This window comes from Lygodium microphyllum, chromosome 1 (assembly GCF_053477565.2).
Source record: "Lygodium microphyllum isolate KBCC chromosome 1, Lygodium_microphyllum_v1.1.10, whole genome shotgun sequence".
Taxonomy (NCBI): Eukaryota; Viridiplantae; Streptophyta; class Polypodiopsida; order Schizaeales; family Lygodiaceae; genus Lygodium; species Lygodium microphyllum.
Genome location: NC_141135.1, coordinates 100,597,045 through 100,610,293, shown reverse-complemented (window position 1 = coordinate 100,610,293; position 13,249 = coordinate 100,597,045).

Genomic DNA, 13,249 nt, shown 5'->3' with positions numbered 1-13,249 from the left:
AAAGATGAAGACATAGTACCACCTGCTTATCTTAGGGTCAAACTCACCGCAAAAAGAGAGCATACTATTGATGCTCTAATTGAGGAAGGAGCAGATGTTAATATCTTAACCTATGAATCATGGACCCTACTAGGCCAACCAGAGCTGACACCAACTAGTGCAACTCTTAGCCCTTATGGGGGACACCCACAAGCACTCATAGGGAAGTGCAAAATCCTTGCGACAATTGAAACAGAAAGCTTGCCTATCCTATTTCATGTTCCTCCAAATAGTGCTAGCTGCGGGAAAGAAACCCTCCTAGAAAGACCCTTCAAAAGGGCGGCTAAGTGTGAGGCTGACTATGTAGCACACAGGATACACCTGACACTACCGGGTGTGAGGATAGTCACAACCTTTAGCAAGGGTGACCTCATCAAACCTCGAGGGAAAGGCAAGGAAGGTGCTGACGTAACAGTCAAGCCTACTAACAAGGGCAAGGACTTTTTGGAAGAGTTGATACAAGCACAGGTCGAACAACGAGGACTAGTGAGTGAGGCCATGCTTGAAACAAAAAGGTCAAGAGACAATGCCAAGGATAGGCTTTGGACTTACAAATATCGTAGAAGACCCCAAAATAAGCCCAAGCCTTATAGACGGAGGCGTCGATGGAGAGCCAGCGCAATGCCACGATGGATATCCAAGGCGTTGCTTCGGGCTCAAGGGTATTATGGACGCAACTGATGGATTTGGGTGCCAAAACCCCTTGCTAAACCTCCCTGGTTGACTGAAGGACAGAGTGCATCAAAAGCAACAAAGCACAGGAGGAAATCTAAGAGAAACTCTAGGTCTCGAGTCAAGAAACCAGACATGAGTGTTTGAAAGAAAGAGCCTAAACCTAGTATGCTTAATAAGCAGATGTCATATGTAACCATTGAGCGTGCACAAAAGCCATTAGTGCCCAATGAGCCTTTGATTTCCCAAGGGGAGAACAAACATCATAGGCACAACATTGCTCATGGCAAGGCTTCTCGCTCAACAAAGCAAATGGCATAATCATCTAATAGCCTTGAGAAAATCAGTCAGCTAGTGCCACATCCACCTAGGAGTCCTAGATCTCCTACGCCCTCTTCTTCCAAACAGACACAGGAAGCACTACAGCAGTTGTCAAGGGCGGCTACTCAATTCCAATCTCTATCTCCATCTAAGCTTCCAACCATCAAAGAGGTGGGACATGATGCCATCTGTAGATCTCGACCCAAGGATATGCCTGAGCCACCTAATGCGACTAGATCAGCTCATGTTCGATCTACACAGATGAGTGCTCAAAGGCCAACAAAAGACACAACCACTTCTGATCGCCCTAGGGACTTGACACCGCAATCCACCAAGGGTAGCCAGCCCACTAAACTAGCTGCTACTACTTCCAATCAGGGACCGCAGCAGTCACAGCCCTTGGCTGTGTGACAATGCCCCTTGTGGAATGTGTCCTTAGTAGTTTACCTGTGGAGGAGAGGTCACAACCAAATCCCTCGACAACTCCAGCACTTTCAAAGTACCTGAAGCCTAGGCTTGAGGAGAAACCTCTCAAAGTTGTGGTCAGGGAGGTCACACATCGAACCACTCAACCTAGCAAGGCTATTCAGCAGGCCACGACTATGTCCCATAAGGACACACTAGAGAGAGAGAATGTTGAGGCCCAACCAAGCACGTCAACGGTTGACCTAGTCCAGGGTCCTAAGTCGTTGAGAGAGGCACCTTCATTGACCAAGAAAAAGAGGAGAAAGCAGAGAAAACAACAACAGTTGTTGCAGGTGGTTGTGGACCCCAAGAACATTGAGACGAAGGGCGCTGGAGAGCTGATGAATAAAGCATCGAGTCCATCCACCAATGAACCCACTGATGCCTCTCCTAATAGCGGTGAAACCTCAGACACATCTGTGTGCTCTGACAAACCAAAGCAACAATTGCCATCAACAGTTGCTTGCAACACTCTATCCACTAACAATAGAACTCATGTTGATCAATCAAGAGTGGATACAACGCTGTCACAACAGGGTGACAAATCTATACCAATCACATCCGAGAAGAACCATGATGAAATAGTAGCAAAACCTCAGGAAAAAACGTGAGAATCCCAAGAGCATAAGAAATCCTAGCGTTGACCAATCTTGCTTATCTAGGCCTGAGCCCCCACCATGCTAAAGCCTAAGAAAACTCTTAGAACTTTGAATGAGATAGCAACCAAGCAAGCCCCCATTGAACATAGAAGTGTCGCAGAATGCTTAACTGAGTTGGAGGCTAAGCTCAAAGTGGTCGCGCGTGTCTACATCCTTGCGGACATGGGCACAATTCCCAAGGAGCAGCTTGGAGATTACTTGACCTTTCCTCTATCATGGAAAGGACAAGAACATCTTAATGGGCACTAGGACAGGCTCCTGCATGAACACATGCGACTCATCCCTGACGAGGAGGCCGACGAACTGCGCTTAACCGTCACGTTCAATGAAGTGCTCTGCCGACCGAATCTCATAGACATAGAGCTACTAAAGCGACTGTCAGCAGGCCAGAGTCAATTTGAGCAGCGTTGGTGCGAAAGCCGCGTGGTAATGGCCGAAATAGGGGCTCAGATCATGACGGTCTCAGAAGAGCGAATGGCCAAATGGCGGTCTCAAAGAGACCCAACCTACGTGGCGCCAACTTCCCTTCGAGTGCTCACTGACATTCGGGGTGCGGACTTAGCTGGGACTAGGCTGCAGGGCCCTTTGATTGATAAGGTTCTCACTGAGGAGGAGTTACATATTGCCAGTAGACTCGGTCAAGGTTCCATGCTACTCGACGTGGCAAAATATCTATCAGTGTTAAGTTAGCTGCCACGAATACTGGATGCATGTGCCACTCTCCGGTACAACCCCGAGTTCTACACTTGGTTCTTATCTTCATGAAGTCACGTGGATTCATAAATATGTATATAAATAAACACTGATTCTTGTGTCACCTTGTATAAACAATATTAACACACACAAGCAATTATAGTCAAGCGCAGGCAGAAGAGTTGGGTCTGACAAGCTAAGCTCCTCAAGTCCTCCTCTCATCACGCATTTAAAAGTGTGTCACCAGCCCCACCTCCAAGTGAGAGCATGCAACCCACATTGCCGCCATAGGAAGCCTTGACCAACAACTCTAATGGTGTAGGCAAGGTGTAGTCCTTTCCAATACACCTGCTTCCCTGTTTGGTCTATTCTTTCGAGGATGTGCCCTATTCCACTCCACGACAACCAGTCCATGCGACTTAGCATAAACTAATATCCGCTAGTGACTGGAGGCCACGTGAACATCAGCATGGGGGCCATTCCTCTACAACAAACACCGCATGCCTCACCCCTCCCCTTCTTGCCATATGTGCTTCATAGACCACACTAAAATCCCTTCCATGCAAACAGTTGTATCCTGTATCAAGGTCTAACCCTTGGACTGCGTCTTGCAGGTTTCCTCTTGCGACGGAACGCATGGAGAATCATGGAGATCTAGCATGCAAAGACGCTCTTCGCAGAAGGCGGGAGCATGTGGCATGCGCCCCTCCACCGGAGCGCTATGTGCCCACCATCAAGAGCTATGCCAAGAAGCGAGGTCCTAAGCGACATTGCCCAGGGCGAAGGCCGAAGAATCCTTGAGTCAAGAAAGTCGAGACTCGAAACACACAACAAGTGGCAGCACTAGTGGTACGCACTCCCAGCTCCCGCTCGGGCCCCAGATGCTTAAAGGTAGAAAGGGCAGCTCGGGAAAGAGAAGAATTTAATGAATTATTTAAAGATATTCTGGAGACGGTAGCAGGTCGAGATTACACCATTCATGTCCCGGCCGACATGTTCCCTGCTCACCCCCACAGGAGCCCCACACCAGCAGAGCCCCAATCACCCGGCCATCCGGACTCGCCCCGCCTCATACAAATTGAGTAGCCCATAAGGCATAAAGGGCTTATCAAATGATAACTGGCCAGGGCTTTTGGTTTTTAAATGGTTAAGTGTTTCCAACTGGTTAAGTGTTGACATGTTCCTAACTTGTATGAACTTATCATATCTGCGTTTAATATATGCTATGCCTTTAGCAAAAGAAAAAGCTAATCAAGCGCAGGTGATAAATGTCTAGTCAACACCATAGAATTCAAATAAGTGATGTCTCCTTGCATTGCACTGGTTTATTATAGTTGCGGCATACACAATGCATATGCTCTCATGAAGCGACAAGTGGATGCAGGATAATATAGGTCCTTGTGCGAAAATGTTCAATGCCCAATCACCGCAACACCCACAACCCCACAAAGAGCCGCGGCACAGCCATGCTGCCGAAAGCACCCTTGCCAAGCGCCCACATTGCATGGCCCACAAAACATTCCTGGGCCACGCCCCCTTTTTGGGTCAAGCTCTATAGTTGGCTCATGGCAGTCCTTACCTCAATTGTACCCACATCGCATGTGCCGCAAGGAGGGTTGCAATATCTCAAGTGTATCTCCCCCTTTCGCCAACTGCTTCTCTAACAACGAGGCTAGGGCACCATCATCATTGTACTATTCATTTTCTGAGCCTTCGAAGCTTGACATTTTCCAACCCATTGAAAGGCTAATAGCCTCAACATATTGTAATGGTTGTACTCAGGCAAAAAAAAAAAAAAAAAGAAATGAATGGAAAAATAAGAAGCACCCACGATCACAGCACATCACTTAGGGGTCCTCAAATTAGGTACGTCTGGTGACCTTGGTCGACCGGCTTCGTCCCTAGTCCCCTAGCCCCTTACACTCACCCACAATTGTTCAGGGCACATCAAGGGCAGGACATACCTGGGGAGCTTGTCTCGCCTAGGGTTAGACCTGTCACCCTGACCCACTTGCACAATTTTCTTTTGCACTCTGTCTTCGTAGCATTGCAATCAATGGTGATAAGCACCGCACGATTGGCCATGAAAAGTACACCGTACTCATCAAGCAAGTCGAATAGTTTCCAGCTACTGAAAGTGCGGTGTCCTTGTATTCCATTATGCTATATCGTGCAGTCACAATGCAAAGGATGTCTCATATGCCTTCACGCATACTCCTTCTCCACCTGGACAACTTTGCTTCATCCACAGTTGCCAGGCATCGTTGAGTGTCTTGTGGATTTTAGGGAGCCACTAGAAGTCTTAATTGAAGGTAGTGACCTTAAGGGCCTATTCAAAATTGATATGGCCTCCATCCCATTCAGGTATGCTATCATAATGCATTATATATCTACAAGAGAGACTAGAACTACTTTATCAAAGCCTAAAAAGAGGAAAATTAGGTAACAAGCCTTGAAATTTGCCTTAATTGTTTCAGGAATACTATACGGGCAAGGTGTTAATGATGTTTATCACTAGTGTGTTCTACCTAATGAGGTCCCATTTATCTTGGAGGAGTGCCATGACTCTACTTGTAGAGAGCACTTTGCTCGATGGTTGACTGCATGGAAAGCTTTGAGAGACGAATATTGGTGGCTGTCCATTTTCCAGGATGCTTTTGCATATGTCAACACATGTGATATATGTTATAGGCATGACAATAGGGAGAACAAGAAGCACCCACCAATACCTATCATAGCTATACTACCATTTGAGAAGTGGGAAATTGATTTGTTGGACCTATACATCCTTTGTCGACTACGCAGAAGCATTATATCATTGTGGCATCGACTACTTTACAAAGTAATCTAAAGCTCGAGCTATGATGAAGGATAATGCTAAGGAGACAGCTAGTTTTATCATGGAATAAATTGTTTGCCACTTCAGTCCACCAACAGAGTTAGTGTTTGATCGTGGGACACACTTTTTGAACAAGGTCATAGATGCCTTGATGAAAGCTCTAAAAATTAAACGCAATAAAACTACCCTGTATAATCCCCAAGTGAATGGACCAATAAAAATTACCAACAAGCAACTTGTGGGGATTTCATCCAAGAGAGTATCTGAGGAGAAGCGCAATTAGGATAAGAAACTTCATGTGGCTATCTAGGCTTTGTGAGGTTTGCTCAAAATCATTCATTAGGTGAGGTAGAAGCATCGCAAGAAAGGTTCACTTCCCTTGCACATCTTGATGAAATACGATTGCATACTTTGTTACATCAAGAGGTAGGGAAGAAGAGGATGAAAGCACTCCATGACCTTCGAGCTAAAAGATATAAATTTGTGAAGGGTTAGTTGGAGCTATATTATGATGCTCATCGTGAGTTATTCCCTAGTAAGCTCGAACCCAAATGGGATGTCCCATATAAGATTGTTCGTATAGGAAAGAATGGCTATACAACCCTTCTAGTAAATTTGCAAGGAGGGGTAGAGTTTAAAAATAAAGTGAACTTTAATCAATTGAAGCCTTACTATGTGTAAGAGCTGACATCAAACTTGGTGCCTTTGTAGGTCCTTCAAGATATTTAGCTTAAACCTATAGTGGGTACCAAGACAATCGGATGGGCAGAATCATTCCATATCTTGAATATCTATATTTAGAGCAGCATTACCACCAAGATCAAGTGATCTAGTGGAGAAAAGGTTATCATATCGCTGAGTGGCAAGACGAATCTTTTACTTGGGATATTAAGGTCTAATGTCGCCATTGTCATAGGGTCCTAGTTAGTATCCCTATTGAGTTTGATGAGGAAGGAGGGATTGTACCTATTATACATCTTCTCTCTCGACTTGACTTTGATTGTCATAAGTATGAGTAGGCTGATCAATATGGCATGGCCTATCAATGAGTAATGGGTCTATACTTTATATTTTGATGGAGCTTCTCGAGGGCCTGCTAAACATGCGATTGTGGGGGTGGTCATTAAAGATCCATGACATAGAATTGTTATGAAAATGGGAGTATATTTAGAAAACTCTTTTACTAATAATATGGAAAAAAGAAGGCCTTAATCATGGGACTAAATATAGCTCCACATAGTGGTATCTGCCATTTATTAGTGAAAGGTGACTCACAATTAGTGATCAACCAATCGAATGGGTTGGATGTATCATCGTGCAGCCTTGGTTATGTTGCAAAATTTTGAGAAAGTGACTTGCCAGCTAATTTCCTAACAATGGAATCACTTTGTGGATTCCCTAGCCAATTATGCTTTTTTTGAAGATGTATTTTTCAACTGTGATCCTGAGGAGCTCTTACAATTGCCTCTAGATATTAGCCTAGGACTACTGTGGGGACTTTTTGTTGACACATCCTATTTTGGCCGCCGATTGGGCTAGCTTGGGTTTTGAGTCAGGTAGCACTTAATCACCTTCCTACTTTGTCATAGATGCATAAGATTGTTCAACGTCATATTTGTCAGACACCCCTTACCATTTATGCAAGTGGGTTGGCCAATAATTTGATGCACTTAGGGTAGGGCCTAAGCAACTTGTATCCTTGGTCTAGTTTCGGGCTTCAATAGAGGTATTGGGGACCCATGGTTTGTTTTTAGCAGAGTAAGCTCTTGAATGGTGTGGCTTTTGATTTATTTTGCTAGGCCAAGAGTGCCATTTCCATTGAGTTTCATGTTTTACCTCATTAGGCCAAGAGGTCCATTTCTATTGAGGTTAATGCTTGATTCACATTAGGCCAAAGAATATGGAGGGAGAGAGAGAGGGAGAAATAGAAAACCAGATATAAAATAAGAGAATAATAAGATGGAGAAGAAGAGAAGAAGAGGAGAGAATGAGAGAATAGGGACAAGAAGAAGATAGAGAAGATGAGAAGAAGGGAATAGAGAGAAGAAGAAAAGAATGGGATAGAGCAAAAAGGGAAAAAATAGAATAGAATGAGGAAGAGAAGACGAGGATATAAAGAGAGGAAGAGAAAGAGATAGAGGGAAAGAGAAGAAGGAAAAATAGCCTCAATGATCACGAACCCATCTTCAAAGGCCCATGAGAGCAGATTTTTAGAGCCCGTTTTTGAAGCACAAAAGTGGCCCGAGGGGTGTAAAAGACTAACTTTTCATACAAAATAAAATGATTTCTTGTTGATGAGCTAGGGTTTTCCTAATTAGAGTCTGATGCCAGGAATGCAATACAAGTCTCGGTTTGTCGATCAGAGTCCGTTTGACCCCCTATTTAATCCCCGGCAAGGTTTTGCATTATAAAGCAGCTATATGATCTCAGAGCCAAAAAGGGAAGGAGAGAGGCCAGGATGACAAATTTCAATACTATGAAGCTAGTCATCCAGTCCATTTACAAATCGCAGTTCGTTTGGGCCTTTGTTTGGCAAATAATCACTTCATGTAGTGTGAAAACTAGAATATGAACTAGTTATTTTAAAAGTTTAAAGCCTTAATGACTTGCTTAGGGCTCAAAGGCCACAAAATATGAATCATAGGGACAAGGAGGCATCGTTCTTTTCGGTGCCTCCTCCGTTATTAAAAAATCATTTTTTGTGACCCTTGGCATCAAGTGGGGGGAAGAGGGCAGAGAGATGAGGAATTTTGATGCTCTCCAATGCTTCAATCCATGCAAAAATTTGCTAAGTAAACCAAGATATCAAATTCTAGTATTTCTCTCTCCTCTCTGCTCTCTCATCTTGTTGTGTATTTCCATGGATTAATGTATGACAGAAGGGGGTGGGTTGACATGAGAGATTTTGACCGTGGGATGATGCTGGAGCATAAAGGAGCGTAGATTGAGGTTGGAAGGATTGTCAACAGCAGATGTTGGAAAGCATTAGCGGACCTCCAATCATGTGACACGATAACACACGATTTCATGAGTAAGCAGTAGATTTTATTTTTTAATGATAATTTTTGGTTCGAAATGGTTGCATCTCAGGGAAGTTACTATATATATATCCTCTACACCACGTGCATTCAAGGCTTATTTATACAAATATCCTTATTTGTGAATTTTCTCTAAATAAAACATAATCCTTTTCTATTCAATCTGTAAATAACCCCTTTATATTGCACCCTTCTATATGTAAAAAATGTATACATATGGTATTTTAAAAACTATCTTATTTTGAACCCACGTGATGCACACATATATTCATGAGTAACTTACCCGAGGGTTGCATGTGGTTGTCAATGCTCTAATCTATCCTAAATATTAAAGAAATAAAAAAAATCAATCATCTAGTAATTTCTTTATAAACACGCAAAACCTACAACATTGTTGTTTTAAGGGGAATCAATAGTAGTAGCAGCAGGCCATTCAATTGTTGCATGGCAACATGTTCTAGTAGCAGCCTTTTTTCGAGCAAATAAGATAAGAAATCAAAACTTTAAATTGAAGGTTTTTAATCTTAAAATCCCTCCTAGCTCCATGTCACATGCGATGATGGGGGTTTTATTTAGAGGTATTACATCTCTATTTACATCCTCCAAATTTATGATAAAATATAGAAGTTCAAATAATAGTGACCCTTCTAAGTCCTTTTCTTTATTCATGTCTTCATGCAGTTAACAATCAGCCATATATTCCTTTCATGAGTGTGCTTTGCTACATATAGCTTACTTATAGTAGTTTTTAGCTATTGTTACATCTTAGAGGTATCTTTCTGGAGCTCAATTTTGAGCACCTAGCTTTGTGAATATTGGAGTTTGCTAAGAATCCAATGAGAAGTGGTTGTAATTGTGGCACACTTCTTCTTAGTCTATGTCTCCAACTCAGAGGCTTCCTATAACTCTTTAGCAAATTCATGGTTTATATATTCCACATGACACCTGCATGCCCCCAATGCATGTTGCTACCTTTTAATCATTCTCAGTGGGTGCACCTATAGGAAATTATTTATATAATATGCATTCAAAGGGTATTAAGAAATACCCTTTCTCTATATAATATAAATCCATAAAATGACCCATTTTACTTTTCTAACTTATAGATTTTTTTAAAATTGTAATTTAAAAAACATTTTGTAAATATAATCCTATAAATTTTAGGAAATAAAACACTCTGTTATTTGAACTCACATAGTATCTTATATGTTCTATAAGGTGCATTTCTTATGCAATTATTCCATGTTTTTGGAGAATATGATTTAAAGGATTCAAAGACTATGAATCCTTTAGTTTGATGCTTGTGCTACTGAAAGTGGATCTCCTTTAAAACAAAAACTTGTATTAATCAAGATCATTCCAATTAGCATCGATGGCTCCATGCTCTAATGTGAAGGCATGGGCTAAGACAATGCTAACTTTGTTGTTGATTATCATGTCCTTTTGGAAAATATTTTAGTATAGCTATTGAAATTTTGCACATGGCCTCTCCTTTATGAAGTGATATGGTAGCCCCTATATGTTGTACAATGCAACAAGTCCCATGTTTTCAATTACCACTCTTCCAACTCTATATGAGTTTTTGGCTTGGCTTATAGGAAGAAGTCCCCAAGCTTGACTCCAAGATGAAGAACACGATGTAGAAATGAAGTCTTATGTTCCTTGTTGATATTTGCATTTCCTTAACTTTGGCTAATTTCTTCACACTAGGGCTCACAAGGGAATTCTTCATTGTCTTCATCATCCTTGATTGATGACCTGGGTTGCATGCCCCCCCCACACACACACACATACACATAGAGCTAGCTTCACACATCTAGGCATAGATAGAGATAGCATTTCACACAAACACAACAACACACACACACACACTCTCTCTCTCTCTCTCTCTCTCTCTCTCTCTCTCTCTCTCTCTCTCTCTCTCTCTCTCTCTCTCTCTCTCTCTCTCTCTCTCTCTCTCCTGTGTGTGTGTGTGTGTGTGTGTGTGTGTGTGTGTGTGTGTGTGTGTGTGTGTGTGTGTGTGTGTGTGTGTGTGTGTGTGATTACTGACAACCTCATCATTCATGAGAGAGGGTACAAGTAGTCGACCAATGTGTGAGGGAGTATATTGTTCGCACATGGATAAAAAACAATATAGTATCTATTCTAATATGCATTATACATGCATGCATGGTTTTCATAATCTAAATTCGTACAAAATATCTTTATTCACTAGTAAATGTGCATATTTTCAAGCATATTAAAAGGAAGTGCACTTAGTACTAAGGTATTCTATCAATAATATACGCTATAGCATGCTTTCACCCAATAATATGAAAATTCAAAGAAACAAAAGTATCATAGTTTCAAAAAGAAATACAACCAAGAGCTCATATTTTGATTTAAGAGAGTGGTATAGGCATAACACGATGCATACAAACCTCTACTATGGGATCTCATGAGTCATGAGGCAATACCATTTGCAATGTTGTTGGATGACATGGTAGACTTCTTGTTTCCAACAAACCTCAGGCTTTTCCTCACTTACTTTAAATCAACACTAGAGCTTGCAACCATGTTTTAAAATAGTCAAATATCCATATTAAGATCAAATTTTTTAATTTATTCTCATAAATTATTACTAATTTTCTTGATTTATTGGTCATTTTCTAAATTTTACTTTAAATTTTTATTTATTAAAAAATATTATTACTTTCTAGGAAATTTTATAAATTTTTTAAATGTAAAAAATCCCTAAATTATCTTGAATTTAATTTTCATTTCTAGTTAATTTAAAATTAAACTTTAAAAAAAATATTGTACTTATTTTTTAATTTCTTTTACTTAATAAAAGAGTGCGTGCGCGCACGCACGCGTGCGTACACACACACACACACACACACACACACACACACACAAACACACACAAAGGTCCTTCAAACCTCATCCACATCTAGCTTCATGGCACCATGTGTCAACATAGCTTGTGATAGGTAGGAATTTACCAACAAAAGATCATTTATGTGTGTATACAAGATCATGTCTACAATTCAATATGACTATTTTTATTATGTTATCATGTTTCCATGAGAAACCAAAAAAAAAAGAAGCTCTAGCCAAGTCCAAAATAAGTTAAGTTTTTTTTACTTGATTGCATAGCTGGTAAGTTGTTTCAATTGTTGTAAAGTCTAGTTTTTTTTTAGAATGAAGGTACAAATACTTTTGACTTTCCAAGATCCACTATGTCATCCTTGATTGATGAAAACTTGGATTCTATAGGATAATCGAAAATCCATTGTTACAAATATGGTAAAAATGGAGAATTAGGTAAGTCTTTGATACTCTTAGCTTAAGCTCATTCATACAAAAAGGGTTAATGTGCACCCACACTAGCACTTTTTCCATCATTGCACTTGGGGACCATCTCCTCTTCTTCAAAAAATTTACATGCCAAGGGAAGGGAGAATGTATATTTGCACCATCAACTACACACTGCATGGCATGATGCCCGATGCAACTATATGCAACACAAAATAGATGTAGTGGCACATTTGCACATCAAGTGCACATTGCATGGCATGAGGCATGCTACAACTATATGCAACACAAATTAGATGCACATATACCACAAGAGAAAGCACCTTCAATTGTGCACGCATAGTTTTTGCACTCACTATTGGGGAAATTCTGCCAAGAGTTAGGTGCCATGGAGAGAAAAATGAGGAAGGCAAGCTAGAGACTCCTAAAGGACTCCACCAGGTGTGAAAAGGGTGTTTTTTTCTTGAGTCCACATCAATTGCCCTATCTTTTTTCCAAGTGAACATGATATTTTGGGTGGGGGTGAGATAACTTTTCATTTTTAATGAGAAATGAGGCTCTACTAGTGACATTTTAAAAGAAATAAACTTACATGTTGCATAACACATGCTTATTTAGTTAAACCAAGCACATTTATTCCAATGCATACATGTTGATATTCATTTAAGAATCGATTTTTTAAAATGCATCACATTACCTTATACTTGCATAAATCAACAAGCATGTGTTTTTAAGCATGAATCATTTTTCTAACATTCTTTTATTTAGGAGCACCACATTATTCATCAAATAATCTCAACAATGCTTTTTTCCAAAGACTTGAGAAACTCTGTGGATTTTTTCTTCATAAGAAGGAATTGAAGATTGGAGTGTACCTTAAAATTACAAAAGAAGGGCACAATAATGCATCAAAAGTAACAAAAGGAGGACTTACAAACAAATGTGAAGGCTTGTGGGAATAGGTGTTATTACAAAGCAAAGAAGCAGAAAATTCCGCCTCGATTTAGATTTACAAGGAATATGAGGGTGTTCATGGAAACATTTAGCAACTCTCAACATTAAGAGACACACAAAAAGACCTATATTGGTGTGTAGTTTTCATTTTGTTAGAAACAAAAAAGAAAAGACTTGACCATGAATACACAAAAAGAGTTTTACTTCAGCTCAAAAGAGGACTAGTTTCAAAAGGCTAGTTATGTGGAGAGTAACTAGGTGAAGGCTTCAAA